Source organism: Macaca nemestrina, chromosome 10 (assembly GCF_043159975.1).
Source record: "Macaca nemestrina isolate mMacNem1 chromosome 10, mMacNem.hap1, whole genome shotgun sequence".
NCBI lineage: Eukaryota > Metazoa > Chordata > Mammalia > Primates > Cercopithecidae > Macaca > Macaca nemestrina.
In genome coordinates, this window is record NC_092134.1 from 53,973,344 (window position 1) to 53,988,506 (window position 15,163).

General features: G+C 37.6%; 1 protein-coding gene across 4 annotated transcripts in view; it reads right to left on the reverse strand.

The window, feature by feature from the left end:
• The window catches only part of LOC105473309 (synaptotagmin 1), a 593,369-nt gene that overhangs the window by 89,958 nt on the left and 488,248 nt on the right, over positions 1-15,163 (reverse strand). The gene's annotated exons all lie outside the window — the stretch shown is intronic.

Consider the following 15,163-nt stretch of genomic DNA (forward strand, 5'->3'; position numbering starts at 1 on the left):
TGTCCTCTTTGAGTTCTGTATTTTGCAGCTTAAATATCTCCAATTCCTTGAACTGTTCCTTCACTGAGACTGTATCTGCCCTCTGTACGACCCTGATTTCCTGCTGGATGTGCTTCAGAAAATTAATGTCTCTCCTCTTAAGTGTGTTCTCAGAAATGAATGCAATATTCCAGATCTCTCAGCATAGAGTGTAGGAACTCTGTTGCCGGAGACTCATCTTTGGAATAAATAATCTTGGTAATAAGATTTCACAGTTATTTTACATTTAAGATTAAATCATTTTGAAATTTAAATGAAAAGTTAGAGAGGCAATGACGAGAACCACCCATACCAATAGCACACAGAAATAAAAAGAAACATCTTTTTGCTCACTGACCCACCCAAGATAAAAAAGATTCCATTCTTGTTATCTTGCTTATAAGCAAATACTAAATCCTCATAGCTTGAATAACTAGTTCCTCTTGCAGCATGCAAGATGGTTGGACTAATTTAACTTTAAAAAACAAAATTTCAAGTGACAGTTACAAGAATCAAAATCTGCATGTGCTATAAAAGTATGAGGGCAAGTCGATTTTAAAGGATATATCCGAGCCTGTCTCAAAAAAATTAAAAAAAAGATAAAGACACAGGTACATCTACATACTGTATGTAATTTGGCTTGAGAATAGTATCTTTCTCTTTAGCTTTGGGCTAAACTCACACATACTTTTAATTCTATTGTATTGAATCCTACTGTAGAAATACTAAACATACCTTTGTTTAAAAGAAAGCAGCCCTTAATCTCAATATGGATCAGGCTGAAATATACCTCTTAAATTTATCTGACACTTTTCTTTTTTTTTTTTTTTTTTGAGACAAGGTCTCGCTTTGTCACCCAGTCTGGAATGTAGCCGTATGAGTGATCATGGGCTTGAGCCTCCTAGGGTCAAGCAATCCTCCTGCCTCACCCTCCCGAGTAATTAGGACTACAGGCATATGCCACCACGCCTGGCTAATAATTTTTGTAGAGACAGGGTTTCACTATGTTGCCCAGGCTGGTCTCAAACTCCTGGTTTCAAGCAATCCTCCTGCCTCAGCCTTCTAAAGTACTGGGATTACAGGGATGAGCCACCATGCCCTGCCAGCTCTGACACTTGCATCTCCAGAGACTGAAATATAGATAGGTTTTAGGTTTATAGCTTCATAGAGGATGTGTCCTAAGCAATTGGTTCAACCTCAGGTCAGTCTTGCTAGTTGTTTGAGGGAGGCACAGTTCAACACGACTGATATGGGTAAATATAGCAATTAGTTAAATAACAAATCAAAGTGGTATAAAGGTATCATCTCTGCTGTAGGACTAATAAGCAACATTTTTTTTTCACATTTCTTACCTAGATTCTTAGTATATGCTTTAACTGAGCTACTTATCCTATCAGCAAGTGGAGCAATTCATCTGATTTAAGGAGAAGGCAGACGTATAATCCAACCAGGTTTTTCTATTTTTTTTTGAAATGCCAAGATGGGCACAGCCTGGGGATAGGTTTAATATAGACGATGAAATTTCATGTAGAGGAAAGCAAGCTGAAGAGAGTTAAAGGGTCTTTGGATGCAAGGATGTAGAAATTTACATGGGTAACTTTCTTGTTTTTAATGTTGACTATTTGTGGAGATTGAGAATTTGTAGAGACAGGTGAAAGATGAAATCTTGACCACTCAATTATGTAGCAATGAACAACAAATACTGACTCATATTGTATCCAATTAGGTATTTATTAGCTGGGGAAAAATTATTTGGAAAGACAACCAGGAGCTGCTCTGGGACCAGGTCCTGCCACTTCTGGTCTAATTAACATTGCAACGGCAGGTTCCATCTTGTGGTGGTTCATTTTAGAGAGAGGGAGAGTTTGTCCAGCAACCAGGCATTAACTTGATAATTAGGATGACAGAGGCTCTGTTCTTCCTCTTTGTCCCTATTCATTGGCTCAATTAGCTGTGTCCGTCTTGGATCTGTTATCATAAAAGAAGTACTTGGAAGGGAACTCGGTGTCTTAACTCAAATAAATAGCTTAACAAGCTGAAGGTGGTAGAAATATACTACTGGTCTGATTTCTTATAAAATATGCTGGGTCTTGTGTCCACATAGTAACAGGAGATAGGAGGAGGATTTGCTGTTAGCTTCAGGATGCCAACATAAGTTAGCCAAAGCATGTGACTGCCATCCAAATAATGAAGAGGCATTCTTTGAACATACCACACCACATACCACACACACACACACACACACACACACACACACACACACACACACACACACAGTATTATTTATATCAGCCATATAGGGACACACATTCTCCTGGAGCCAGGATATGGTGAGAAAAATTAAGAGTTAACCAAGAACTGTCTTTTGCTTAGAAACAACCAATATTTATATATATAGTGCTTTCTACTTGGAGCTTCCACCTAATGTTATCTCATTTGTTTACTCAACAATGTGGCTGTCTCTAATACCCCAGTTTTATAGATGAACAGACTGAGGATCAGAAAGGTTAAAGGCTTCCGATCCAGGCTTTCCAGGGCCAATTGCTGTTCCCTTTCTGCTGCGCCCTGCTGTCTCTCAGGAGAGGGCCTGTTTATGGCTGAGTTGCAACTCCACTGGAGGCCAAGGAGGCAAGGACAAATGCTGGCATTTTCAGATAGGTATTTATTATTAGGCTTTGCCCTGTAGTAACTGTTAAATCATACCTTAGGCCTGCCTCTTGGCAAGGTCAGGGCACATATAAAGCATTTCTATAAAGTTAAATTCCTGATGGGAGGCTTTTAAGGTTTTTATATTTTAATGAAGTTATTAAAATGAAAGTTCAGACTTGCATAATTCATAAACATTCACTGCCTCTTTTAAAATCTCTTCTACTAAGCTATTTTTTAAAAATTTCAGTGAAATCCTTATAAACATAAAACACTAACACGTATTTCCAGTAAGATTAGAATAGATTCCTAATTATAGTAACTGGAGATTTACTGTGATATATTATTGCCCTTTAGGCTAGTTTCATTTGCAATATTTTCACTACATTAAAGACAGTGCCGTAAAATGCAGGAGTGTTTTCTAGAGACACAAATTGAATTGGCAACTTTTAGTAAAAGTAGCTTTCAAATGCTTACTTGTTTTTGTAAAGTCTAGAAATTGGAAAATTCCCTTAAAAATGACTTTCATAGTGGTATATATTTTTACTTTGACTTTTAGTGACTGTCACAGATCTTTGCAAGTTGTTATCATAATAATGCTGCTGGATTGCGTGTTTTAATGGATTCAAACTCCTGCCAATACAGTTGATGAAAATTTGAAAATCTACAAGCTAATGACTTGCTTTTTTTTTTTTCTGGTACTCTTTGCAATCAGTCTAGGTTGTTTTTTTAAGCAACACATTTTTAGATTTTGAACTTAGGGTAATTGCGTCTTACTTTAAAATCCTTTCTTATTTAGATGCATAATGACATTGTATAAATGTAACGTCTTACTTCTCAGCAACAGCAGCCAGTAGTAGAAGCAGCAGCAAGTACATTTTAGGAACATTAATAAAATAGAGACTTTCTCCTATTGCTTTACTTTCTCACTGATATGTTGAAACTCTTTGTATTATAGGGATATTAATATTTGATCTGTTTATGTGAGGCAAAGCTTTCTTTTAGTGTGTTACTTACCTTTCAAATTCATTTATGGCATTTATTTGGGAAGAATGACATCTTTACTATATTGTTCCCTATCCAAGAGCATATTATTTAACTATTTATTTAGGTCTCATTTGAAGCCTTTTGGTGAAGTTATATAGTTTTTCTCATAGTTATATTTATAAGAGAATTACTAAATATACTATGATACATTCAAACAAAGGGATGCTATGCAACCACTAGATATGGCAGACCGATATGTTGGTCCAAAGAATCTCTATTATATATTGCTAGGTGAAAAAGAATTACAGAATAATGTGTTTAAAATCCCATTTTGTAAAATGCATATATATATTTGTATATATATGTATAGAATTGATATAAGCAGAAAGAATACCTGAAATGATATAAAATTTCAAATTATTTCCTTGAGTCAATTAACTCTGAGGAATGGGAAAGGATTAGAGGGGCTGATTTGAGTTACTTTTTTACTTATGTATGAAAAGAAGTGGTGGGGTTATAGGTTAACTTTATTTCTTGAGCTTTCCTATAATTTTAAAACTAAAATTCTAGAGAAATATTTAAACACAGTACTATTTGTGGAAGCATTTGTTTCCTTAATAAGGATATGAAAGTTCATAATATTCTCAACAAATGACAGCTGCATCAGTAGATTACTGAGTAATCTTGCAGTTTCATATGTATATGTAGTATATGTAGTAATTCTGCAAGTGCACTATCACAAAATGTGCATTCAGCTCTTTTTTTTTGTTAACAGGACACTTTATTAGCTAATTACACCATCATATTGTTGACTGAAATCAGTAGTTTGAAATCTATTAATTTCTTAATCATGTTGCTTTAGTTTTGGGTAAAAGCAGTTTCAGTGGTTCTGAGGATATAAAATAAATGTGCTTATTTCTTTTTTAAGTTAAATAAAATCATTTATTTCTGAAAGAAAAAAATTATAGAAAGCCTCCTAGTTTTCCAGTCATCACTGAAAATGATGTGCCACCAAACTTAGGCCATTAGTAATTCAAGAAGGCAGTCAGCTGCTATGGTCTTTTGACTTCCTTTGATAAGGAGTTAGTCTTTAAAACAGTGGGCAAGTAAGATGCTGAATCATTGCCTTATCTGTTCATGCTGGGCAAAAGGTGACCAGGGGATCATTCTCTGTCTTTACTTTTTCCCTTGAAAATGCCTTTATGACTGTCATTGAGGTATAACTACAGTAATGTGTGCATTTCTGTGTCACTCTCTTCTTTTATCTCTTGGAGATAGTCTGCTTCTTTTTTCTTCTTTTAACCACTAAAGGTGGTGGGGAAGGGGGAAATGAAGGAAGGAAGTAAAATCTTCTGAAAATGATGGCTAAAATAACCAATTGATTTTAAGAATTCCATTATCTGGTTTTTATTTATGAGCTGTTATTTCTATTATAATAGGATTACTACTATATGATGCCAAAATAATTGCATTAAGTGATGAAACTAAGTCAGATCATTTGGAAGATGAGATAAAATAATCAGTTAGATTAGTGGAATTTAAAAATTCATAACTGATTGTTTAGGCAGGGTATATTAAAGTCTGTTTCTTCAGCATATATGCTAGGGACTCTGAGAACAGAGACATAAGTAGACACAATCCCTGCTCTCAAAGTAGCTCATGGTGCCGCAGGTGGCAAGACTATGGTGAAAAGGGAACAATAATGATATCTTCATAATTGAGATTAAGAATAAGGTATTAAGGAACCAAGTAGAAACAGTATATACTTTTGGAAGCAGAGGTGATTTAATAAAGTACAATTTTTTTTTTTTTTTGAGACAGGGACTCGCTCTGTCACTCAGGCTGGAGTGCAGTGGCACAATCACAGCTCACTTCAGCCTTGACCTCCTGGGCTCGAGAGGTCTTCTCACCTCAGCCTCCCAAGTGGCTGGGACCACAGGTGTGCGCTACCATTCCCGGCTAGTTTTTTTTTTTATTTTTTATTTTTTTATTTTTTTGTAGAGGTGGGGGTCCCACTATGCAGCTCAGGCTGATCTCAAACTCCTGAGCTCAAGCGATCCTCCCACCTTGGCCTGCCAAAGTACTGGGATTACAGGTGTGAGCCACTGCACCTGGCCAGTACATTTTTTTTTTTTTTAAAGACTGTCTTTGATGTTTCCATTTCTGAGCATTATTGTAGAGTTTGAGACTCAAAACGTTGCATGCTTTTGTCACCTATTATAGGCTTTACTATCAGGAATCTTATACCTTTATAAAAGCACTGACTTTTGCTACATGTTTTTAATAGTTTTATTGGAAACTCCCAAATATCTCCTGGGAGAACCCACTAAATATAATTTTTTAAAAATAGGAATTTGTGGGGGCTCTATTCCTCCCAGTGCAATTACCTGCTAGAAATTCCGACTTTCCTTATTTTTTTTTTTTTCTGTTTACTGAATGAAGAGAAGGGAATAGAAGTGTCCAACTCAAGAATGCAAATGTAAGCATTCTGGGTTGGATTAGTGAGATATGCAGCTGTGGGCTATTTATGGTTACCCATGGAAAGGCTTGAGGGGTTCCTACAAGACAACACAAAGGTTTAGAGATGTCTCCTTATAAGCCTATAACACAAAACAGACATACATTTATCTCAGTCTTATATTTCAATCTGTTCCATTTCCTAGAGCAACACGTATTTACAACCCAACTGTAAAGTAGTAAAGAAAATCTGACGAAGAAGTTTTGAGTAGAAAGGTGCCTTTGAGATCATCCTGAATAGCTGTCCCTTTTACCTATTCTTTCAAACATCAGGGTGACTTCCTGATTCTAGTATTGTGGGATGTGATAAATAGGTAGGTATTACTCTAGCTCTACCTTTCAAGATTTTCAGACTTTCATCATATCCTTGTTCAGCCTTCCTTTTCCAGACCACAAAGTCCCACTGTTCCTAGCCTGTCCTCACACACAGCCCCTTCATCCCTCTATTGTAGCTGCCATCCTCCAGCAGATAGTCATCTAACACCACTGTCTTTCCTGAGGTGGACAACCAAAACTCTGCGTATTGTACACATGAATGAGCTCTGGACTTGGACAAAGGGGGGATTTTCCCTCCCTTTTATTTATAAAATCTTCTGTGACAACATCAAACCTTTTTTGGGGTAGCAAAAAGACACATTCACTTGGTGAATGTCTTCAACGGATGGTTCTATGTGACATTTTTCTTGATTTATAATTGATCCTATTACTCTATACTCTAAATCGGGTCATGTTTTCCCTTCAGTGTATTATTTTTTAGCTTGACTCAAATGAAGCACATCTACCACATTTTTTGGCTTACTCAGCTTAGCTAGTTTTTTTTTTTAATTTACCCACTGAGCTTTGCATTTCAATGACTGGAAACATTTATCTTACCTTCAGAATTACAAGTTTTAAGGTGACTGGTGAAAGTGCCTTAGAACAGACCTCCCTGTTTCTACTTCTTCATCCGTAGATTTCTCTTGTTAACATTATCTAGCTGAGATGTATTTTCCTGGTAAGTTCATTCTATTGCAATTCAAATTTCTTTAATTTTAATATTTATATATGTAATTTTGACCCAAGAGTGCCATAACAATTTACAGGGGTAGTAAGCTTTTGTACTCCTACATCATACTGCCCCTCTCGCAATAATATCACGTACTCCTTTACAGAATTAGCCCTTGGTAAAATTTAGTTGTAGGTAAAAATTTTCTTTAATCTCCAAAAGGCACCCAAATCACTTAAACTTGGACTCTCTTCCACCATGTTCTGCGACCTCTCTTCTGCACCTGTACAGATACAGCTGAAATGTCACTGTTTTGTGTCTCATCCTCTTTTGTGTATGAAGAATAAGTCACTAAAAATAACATACCAATCTGTGCATTAGGAAGAAACTGATACAGTCCTTTCCAGAATAAAAATCATCAATGACTATTCAATGTCTGGTGTTATGGACTTGTTGATCTCACCTTTGCTGTCTAAGTAGCCAAAGAACTAATTAAACAGTCAACCAAGTGATTTATGTTAGTGAGTTCCATGATAGAATTCTAGTTCGAGTATAGAGGATATTTGGAATCAGGTCACTTTTGGACATCTTTCAAACTGCGGCATGTAGTTACCCACCTGTTCTCCAGGTTGAACCTGCTGAGCAATGATAAGGACCTAGACATCATGTTTTATTCATTGGAGTCTGAAGACAGTCTGCTTGGGTTGACATCCTAGCTCTGTCAAATAGTAATCCTGTGACCTCGGGCAAGTTATATACCTCTCTGTCCTTCAGTTCCATCATCAATAAAATCACATTAAAAATAGTATCTACCTCATAGGGTTGTAATGGAGATTAAATCAGCCATATGTAAAGCATTTAGAACAGTGTCTGGCTCACATTCTGCTATGCAAGTGTCTGCTGTTTTTGCTCATATTCCCAAAGATTGGCATGGTGCCTGGCACAAAGGAGTTTTCACATGATGTTTGTTGACTGATTGGATATATACCTGCTGGCTAAAGAATTTACTTAGGAGTTTTTGGGCTAACTGTTCTGAACAAATACATTACAGTCTATCACTTATTTCTCTTGATTTCACGTCTGCTCATTTCTCTAAAACTGTTAGTCCTTCAGGCATAGCATTTCTATCCATTCTGTGGAAACGAGTAACTGTGCCTGGGTCCCAACTTGTACCGGGCTTGGCTATAATCCTTTCTAATTACTCATTTTCTAGAATGATCCAGTTTCGAGACTTGTCATTTGTTTTTTAGACCAATCTGTTCACGTTTTAGGAATTTAGATTATTTTATCAATATTGTAGTTAAGCATTTTGAAGTGTCCCAGAGTTGATATTATATTGTAACATTCATGCCTAAAATTATGATGAAGCTTCTGACATCACAGCCAACTTATTATGCATATTCCTGTCCCATTAGCTCAATAAGATGCCAGTTTATTTGCATATTATTGCTTGACCCTGATATCATGGCCAATTAATTTGCATATCCCTATCTAATTGGTTCAAATAAGTTTTTGCCATTTTATTTATTGGCCTGGCTCCCAGACTAGTGGCTTTTAGTTCAAATCAATTGAATTTGGAGTGTTTTTCTTTGTTGTGCTTTCAGCACCAGTGGAAGGACAGATAAGGGTGGTAGTCAAGGGTATTAGGAAATAGCTTCAGAATGTACAAAGGAAACATCTATTGCTTTGATTTCCTCTTTCAGTGGAGGAGACTCAAGAAAAAAAGATAATAATTTAGACATGTGGGCAAGGTATTTTTCAGGGAAGAGGATACTGGACTGATGAAAGAAATAGAACTTCTTATTTGAGGAAATTCCATTATATAAAGCAAAAGATGTATTCTATGTTACTGACAAAAAAAAAAAATTCTAACTTGGAACTTGGCTGACCTAGGCCTCAGTTAAAATTATGACATAGTGTTTTAAGCCTCTGAAGTATAGTTTTCAAATTTAAGATGCATACAAATAACATAGGTATGTGTGTATGGATGGGTAGGACCTGTTTAAAATGCAATTTCCAGGTGCCCACCCCTAGATATTCAATTGCAGCTTGGTTTGAATTAGTCCTTGAAATCTTAGTTTTTAATAAGTACCCGAGGTGATTTTGATGGGGTTATGCAAAATATCACATGTTGATAAATGCTGCCTAAGGGAATGACCTACCTCTGCTGGTTCATGGTTTCTCCTTGGAATCTAGTAGTTACCTGAGGTTGGGTGAGTTGCTCTTTCCTAAATGATCTCAAATATTTAAATCTGGCTGCATTTCCCAAATTACATTTCTAGGACAGTAGAAAAGGAGATAGAGAAAAGACAAACCCACGAGTAACATTTAAAAAATGGCATTTTCCAGAAAACAGAGTGTGTGTGGGTGGAAGGAGAGGGATAGGGTAAATTTTGCTGGCCTAAGTCACAGTAGCTAATCCACACACTGGCAGTGTGACATATAGTGATGGCGACTCCTTCATCACCACGAGTCCCCTGTTCCCTCTCTATCATTTCCCTCAACTAGTTGCTGCCACTTTCAAACATTTCATTTCCCTTTTCTTTTAGAGACTTAGATGTTTTGGGGGAACTCTTCTACAGCTCCAAATGTTGCTTTTCACAGTACAGATTTCATTTCATAGTGACAAGGCAGGACCAGGGATGGCCAGGAAGAGGACTAGGGATGGGGCAAAGAATAGAGAGTGAAAGGGACAGAAAAATGATGAAGGAGAGCACTTTGCAACCATTGTTGACCTGATCCCACCTCCTAGCCACCCCGCTAGCTCCTTGATGTTCAGGAGGCTGCTGGAATAGCTACATGTGATTTCAGCCCTTTACCATATGGGTTTCCAGGTTGCCCCCATGCTTGACATACTTTTATTATGTTCCCTACTCCTCCAATTTAGGTGAATGCAAACCACATCAAAGGACGGTACGCTTTTTACCCTTGTTGATTTTCCATGGCTACTAGCAGTACAAACACAGAAAGAAGTCTCAAAAGAACTACATGCTAGCTTCAGGGAATGAAGGAAGTGTAACAGGTCTGTGAGACCACATTCTGTTTCATATTGGGCCCAGCAAGAAGAGGAATCTGCCAGAAACCACAAGTGAAGCAAGAAAATCAATTTGTGGTTCTGAGAAGGCAAGAAAGGGGCTGCCCTGGAGTTATTTGACTAGGAGAATCCATAAGGGTTTACACTTACGAACATTTTCCCCAGTCTCCAAGAATCCCTCCATCTCCAACAATCCATGAAGACTCCATTTCTAGTCTTCTCTACCGTGAGGACCTCATCTTGATGTTTTGGCTTTGGGCAAGGGAGGCACCTCACGCAGGTTAGAGCTGAGGAATCCTCGTTCTCTCCCATCTTGAAGGTAGGGGTGTGGGCAAGGCTGAATGCTACATTGGAAAGTCCTCTGCATTGAGAACAGGGGGATCTGAACTTCAGTCCTACCCTCAGGTCAGCTGAGATCAAATGTCAGTAGCGATAAGAGCAATCGCAAGTCATGAACACCGCCATCTGTGTGCCACATGCAGGAAGATAGTTTATGGACACTGTCTAATGCCTCTAAGCTTCAGTTTTCTCACTGGTAAAATAAGAATGTCATCTTCAGAAACTACCTCACAGTGCTATCATGAGAACCACATGAGAAAACCAAGTTAAAAAAGATTTCTAAATTAGAAACCGTTCTCTAACTGATAATGTGACTTTTTAACAGTCAAAAATAATTCTCAGATTGAAGTAGAAAAACAGAATTTCTACTGAAGAGATCAAAATTTAAAAGCTATAATCACTTCAATTTTTGCTGATTTTAAAGTTTAGTGTTTCCTTCTTTAAACAGCCATGTCCTTAAATAGAAAACTTTCAGAATTTCATTTAATTTACAATAGAAAGCCTAAACTAAACTTACAGTGTTGACATTCCTTGTTAAAGCTGTACTCAGAAGTGTCAAATTTCTGAGATGACAAAAAACAAAGTGAAACACCAAACTTGAGGAAAGTAATTGCTGTGACACAAATAGGGACAAGAAGCAAAGTATCTGATTAGTCTCTGACTTGGGAATTTACACAGGTATAAATTTAGGAATAAAAGTTACATACTTTAGCTCAAAACTATGAGACACACAGCCTCATACCTTTGGGAATCCTCAACGTTTCCATTGCCTTCACTTTGACCTCTTTATTCTCTTCCCCAATTTTCCCAAGTAGAAAACATTTATTGTTTGAAGGAAGATTTACTCCACACAGAGATGTGTAAAAGGCAATGAAGCTATTGAGACATGTTTACTAGGCAGAAGGCTTGATTCTTTCCAAGTACAAGGCAAAAAATCCTACACGTATTCTACAGCACCAACTCGCTCCTGAAGAACAGTCTTGCAGCCTACAAGAGTCAAGATCTCAATACAAATACAATCATGCACTGTGTAACCACATTTCAGTCAAGGATGGACTGCCTATAGAATGGTGGTCCCGTAAGATTATGATACTGTATTTTTGTGGTGCCTTCTCTATGTTTAGATACATAAACACAATTGCCTACAGTATTCATTATTGTAACATGTTGTGTAGATTGGTAGTCTAGGAGCAGTAAGCCATATCACATAGCTTAGGTGTGCAATAGGCTGCCGAATCTAGGTTTGTGTTTATGATGTTTGTGCAATGATAAATAACCTAATGACACATTTCTCAAAATGTGTGCCTGTCGTTAATCAACACGACTGCAGTTAAATTCAGAAATCCTCACTGTTGCTCACAAGCACTTGAAAGTTGGGATATTAAGAATGCAAGTGCAAGAATCTACTGTAGAGATGTGCATAGTCCAATTAAGCTTGTCACTGTAAAGTATGAAGGGCTGGGATTTGCATCTTTTGGCATATGGATATACAATGGAGGCAAAATCTTTGTGCAATGCATTTTGAGTGAATACTGTAGGAAGGAAACAACTTTGTTGGAGAGCAATAAGGAAATTATTTTACATATGTTTCCATGTTTTATTTTCTCAAATGTTTTGTTAATTATCTTAATTCACTATAGTGTCTATGCAAAACGTGGGCCTACTGATACGTTTGCCTGAATTAATCAGCTAATTCCATCAAACAATCAGATAAACTTTTTTCCCCATTGAAGCAAGTAATTGGTTAAATCATCCATTGGTTGCTTTCCCATGTTGCATATTTAGACCAAGATTTGATAAAATTACTAATAGAAATGACTACAATAGTATTTAGTGAGCACTTAGTTGTGCCAGGCCCTGTGCTTTCATTTAATTCTCATAGCATCATCAACAAAGTCCTCTCATTATTCCCACTTTATAGATAATGCAGCTGAGGCTTAGAAGAGTTAAATAAATAACTTGTGCAATGTCAAATTGCTAGTTAGTGGCAGATGGAGTTTAAACTCTGGCAAAACAACCCACTTTGGTTCCAATTAACTAGTCATTTCCAGCAAATGTACTTTGGCATTTGAATTACCTAGAATGATCTTATTATATAATTTTGTTCTCCTTGTACATAGGTCAACTTACTTTGAGACAGACCATCCAAGTGCTTAAAGTTATTTTAATGGTAAGTGGGTTAGACACATTTGAAATGCAAGAGTTGTTTTTTCAGGCCATAGCTCCTTTGTAAATAATTCATTATTCATTCAGCAGCTATGCTTAGTGCTACCCGTCACTGAGAGCATTGTGGGAGGGATAAATACAGAACACAGTCTAGTGAGAGAGAAGCACGATGTTTGAGGGGTGTAAACAAACGGCTAGCGGCATTTAAAAAAAGGCAAAGATTTGTTCTACTGGGATGGATCTTAAAACCATAAGGTCTTAAGACCTCATGAGTGGGTGGCATTTCAGCAACCTGGAAGAAGTGAAAAAGTGAGCCATGAGGTATCTGTTTTCTCTCCCAGACACCCCATGGCTGTTCTCTCTCCCAGATGCCCCATGGCTGTTCTCTCTCCCAGATACCCCATGGCTCAATTCTTCACTTCTTCCAGGTTGTTGCTGAAATGCCACCTGCTCATGAGGTCTTCCTCGAACCCCATTTAAGATGAATCCCCAATACTCCTTATCCTACTTCCTGCTTGACTGCTCCATAGCACCTGTTACCTCTTGGTAGACTCATGCTTTTGCTATCTGTTGGTTTATTTTCTGTCTCCCTGCGTTAGAATGCAAGCTGCAGGAGGGGAGGGTCTGTGCACTGTTTTATCCACTAATGTAAACCTAGTGCTCAGAACAATGCTGACTTAAAGTAGGGACACAATATATGCTTATTGAATGAATGGAGGAGATAGTACTTAAGCTGGGCCTAAAGAATGGGTAGGAATTGGCTAGACATTGTTGGCAGGAGGAGAATTCCAGGTGAAGGAAATGACCTAAGCAAGTAATGGAGGCAAAAAGTTGTATAGTTTGTTTGCAAAATAGTGTGCTGGTCAATTTGGTGAAAATGAGATATGGCATGACATAGGCTGGATATATCTACAGTACGTATACTTAAGTGAAGACAGTGATTATGGCTTAATTCCACAGGCAGTGAGGAGCCCTTAAAATTAGGGCTTTTTAGCTAGGCGCGGTGGCTTATGCCTGTAATCCCAGCACTTTGGGAGGCCGAGGCGGGAGGATCATGAGGTCAGGAGTTTGAGACCATCCTGGCTAATACGGTGAAACCCCGTCTCTACTAAAAATACAAAAAACTAGCTGGGGGAGGTGGCGGGCGCCTGTAGTCCCAGCTACTCGAGAGGCTGAGGCAGAAGAATGGCGTGAACCTGGGAGGCAGAGCTTGCAGTGAGCTGAGATCCGGCCACTGCACTCCAACCTGGGCGACAGAGCGAGACTCCGTCTCAAAAAAAAAAAAGAAATATCTATCTATGGTGACGGGAATTCATTTCTGGGACCCTGGAAGAAGCCAGGACAAATGAGGGGCCCTGATGCTTTTCTGGCTTCATGGTAAAACTGCTCTGGAATTCTGCTGAAGCATATAGGATGCCTTAGGAAGACTAGCAGAGTACTAGACATAGGTGATGAGGGGATGGTTGACATGGACATTTGGGATAAAGCATAAGAGAGAGGATACAAAGAAATCATGTCATGATAGTTGGCTGTTGAACCAAAGGACAGGGAAATGTTAAAAGTGTCTGAAATTACCTTAGGATACTAAGTAATAATCTGGGAGTGAACTGTTATTGTAGTTAAAAATTTCTCTGCATGTTTTTCATTTATAGTCACATTAAATACTCTATTTCTAGAGAATACTGTGCTCTTTGCTTTACATTTGCTGTGTTACACTACTAGGCACAATAAAAACAGCAAGTTATTAAATAGGGTCTTAATGACATGAAAGAATTAGTACAGCTTCCCCAGATGACTTATTTATAAAGAGAAATAAAGTTAGGTACCTGGAGAATTTGGCTGACAAATTAGTGGGTAAGTGAGGGGAAGCTCAGCTGTAGCACTTTTTAGCTGTTATGCTTTAGAATAAAAAATCACCATGCTGCCTTAAGATGACCTTTTGAAGTTTGCAATATTTTTATTAAAGAAAGCATTGAATAAGCAGTAATGTTGGTTGTAATTCCACAGCCACAAACAATGACAACTGCAGTCAATTTATGATGACCTTGTGGCATATCAAGAAAATTCCTCACACTTTAATGATTTAGCGGAAAATTAAAAATATAATTGATTTAATCATACGGAGAAGAAGAAAAATTATGTTCAACCGTGGAAGTGACAAGTCCTTGAGCTGACTTTGCTTTTGAGGCAGGGTATACGTTATTCACCATGTTTTACTGAGATTGGGTTGTATAGAACTTTAAATCCCCACATCTCTCCCATCCTCAATGTAAGCTGTGGAATTAAATGCATTACCATAGGGGTTCACTCTCAAACAGAGATTTCATTATGCATATATGTTGAAATACCATGTCTTTAATAAATGGTATTGTAGGAACTATGTTAGGCTATCAAATACCTAATAAATAAGTCTCAGAGAAAACATTATTTTTTATATCGCGGGTGAATTTTGACCAAAAACCCCCTCCACA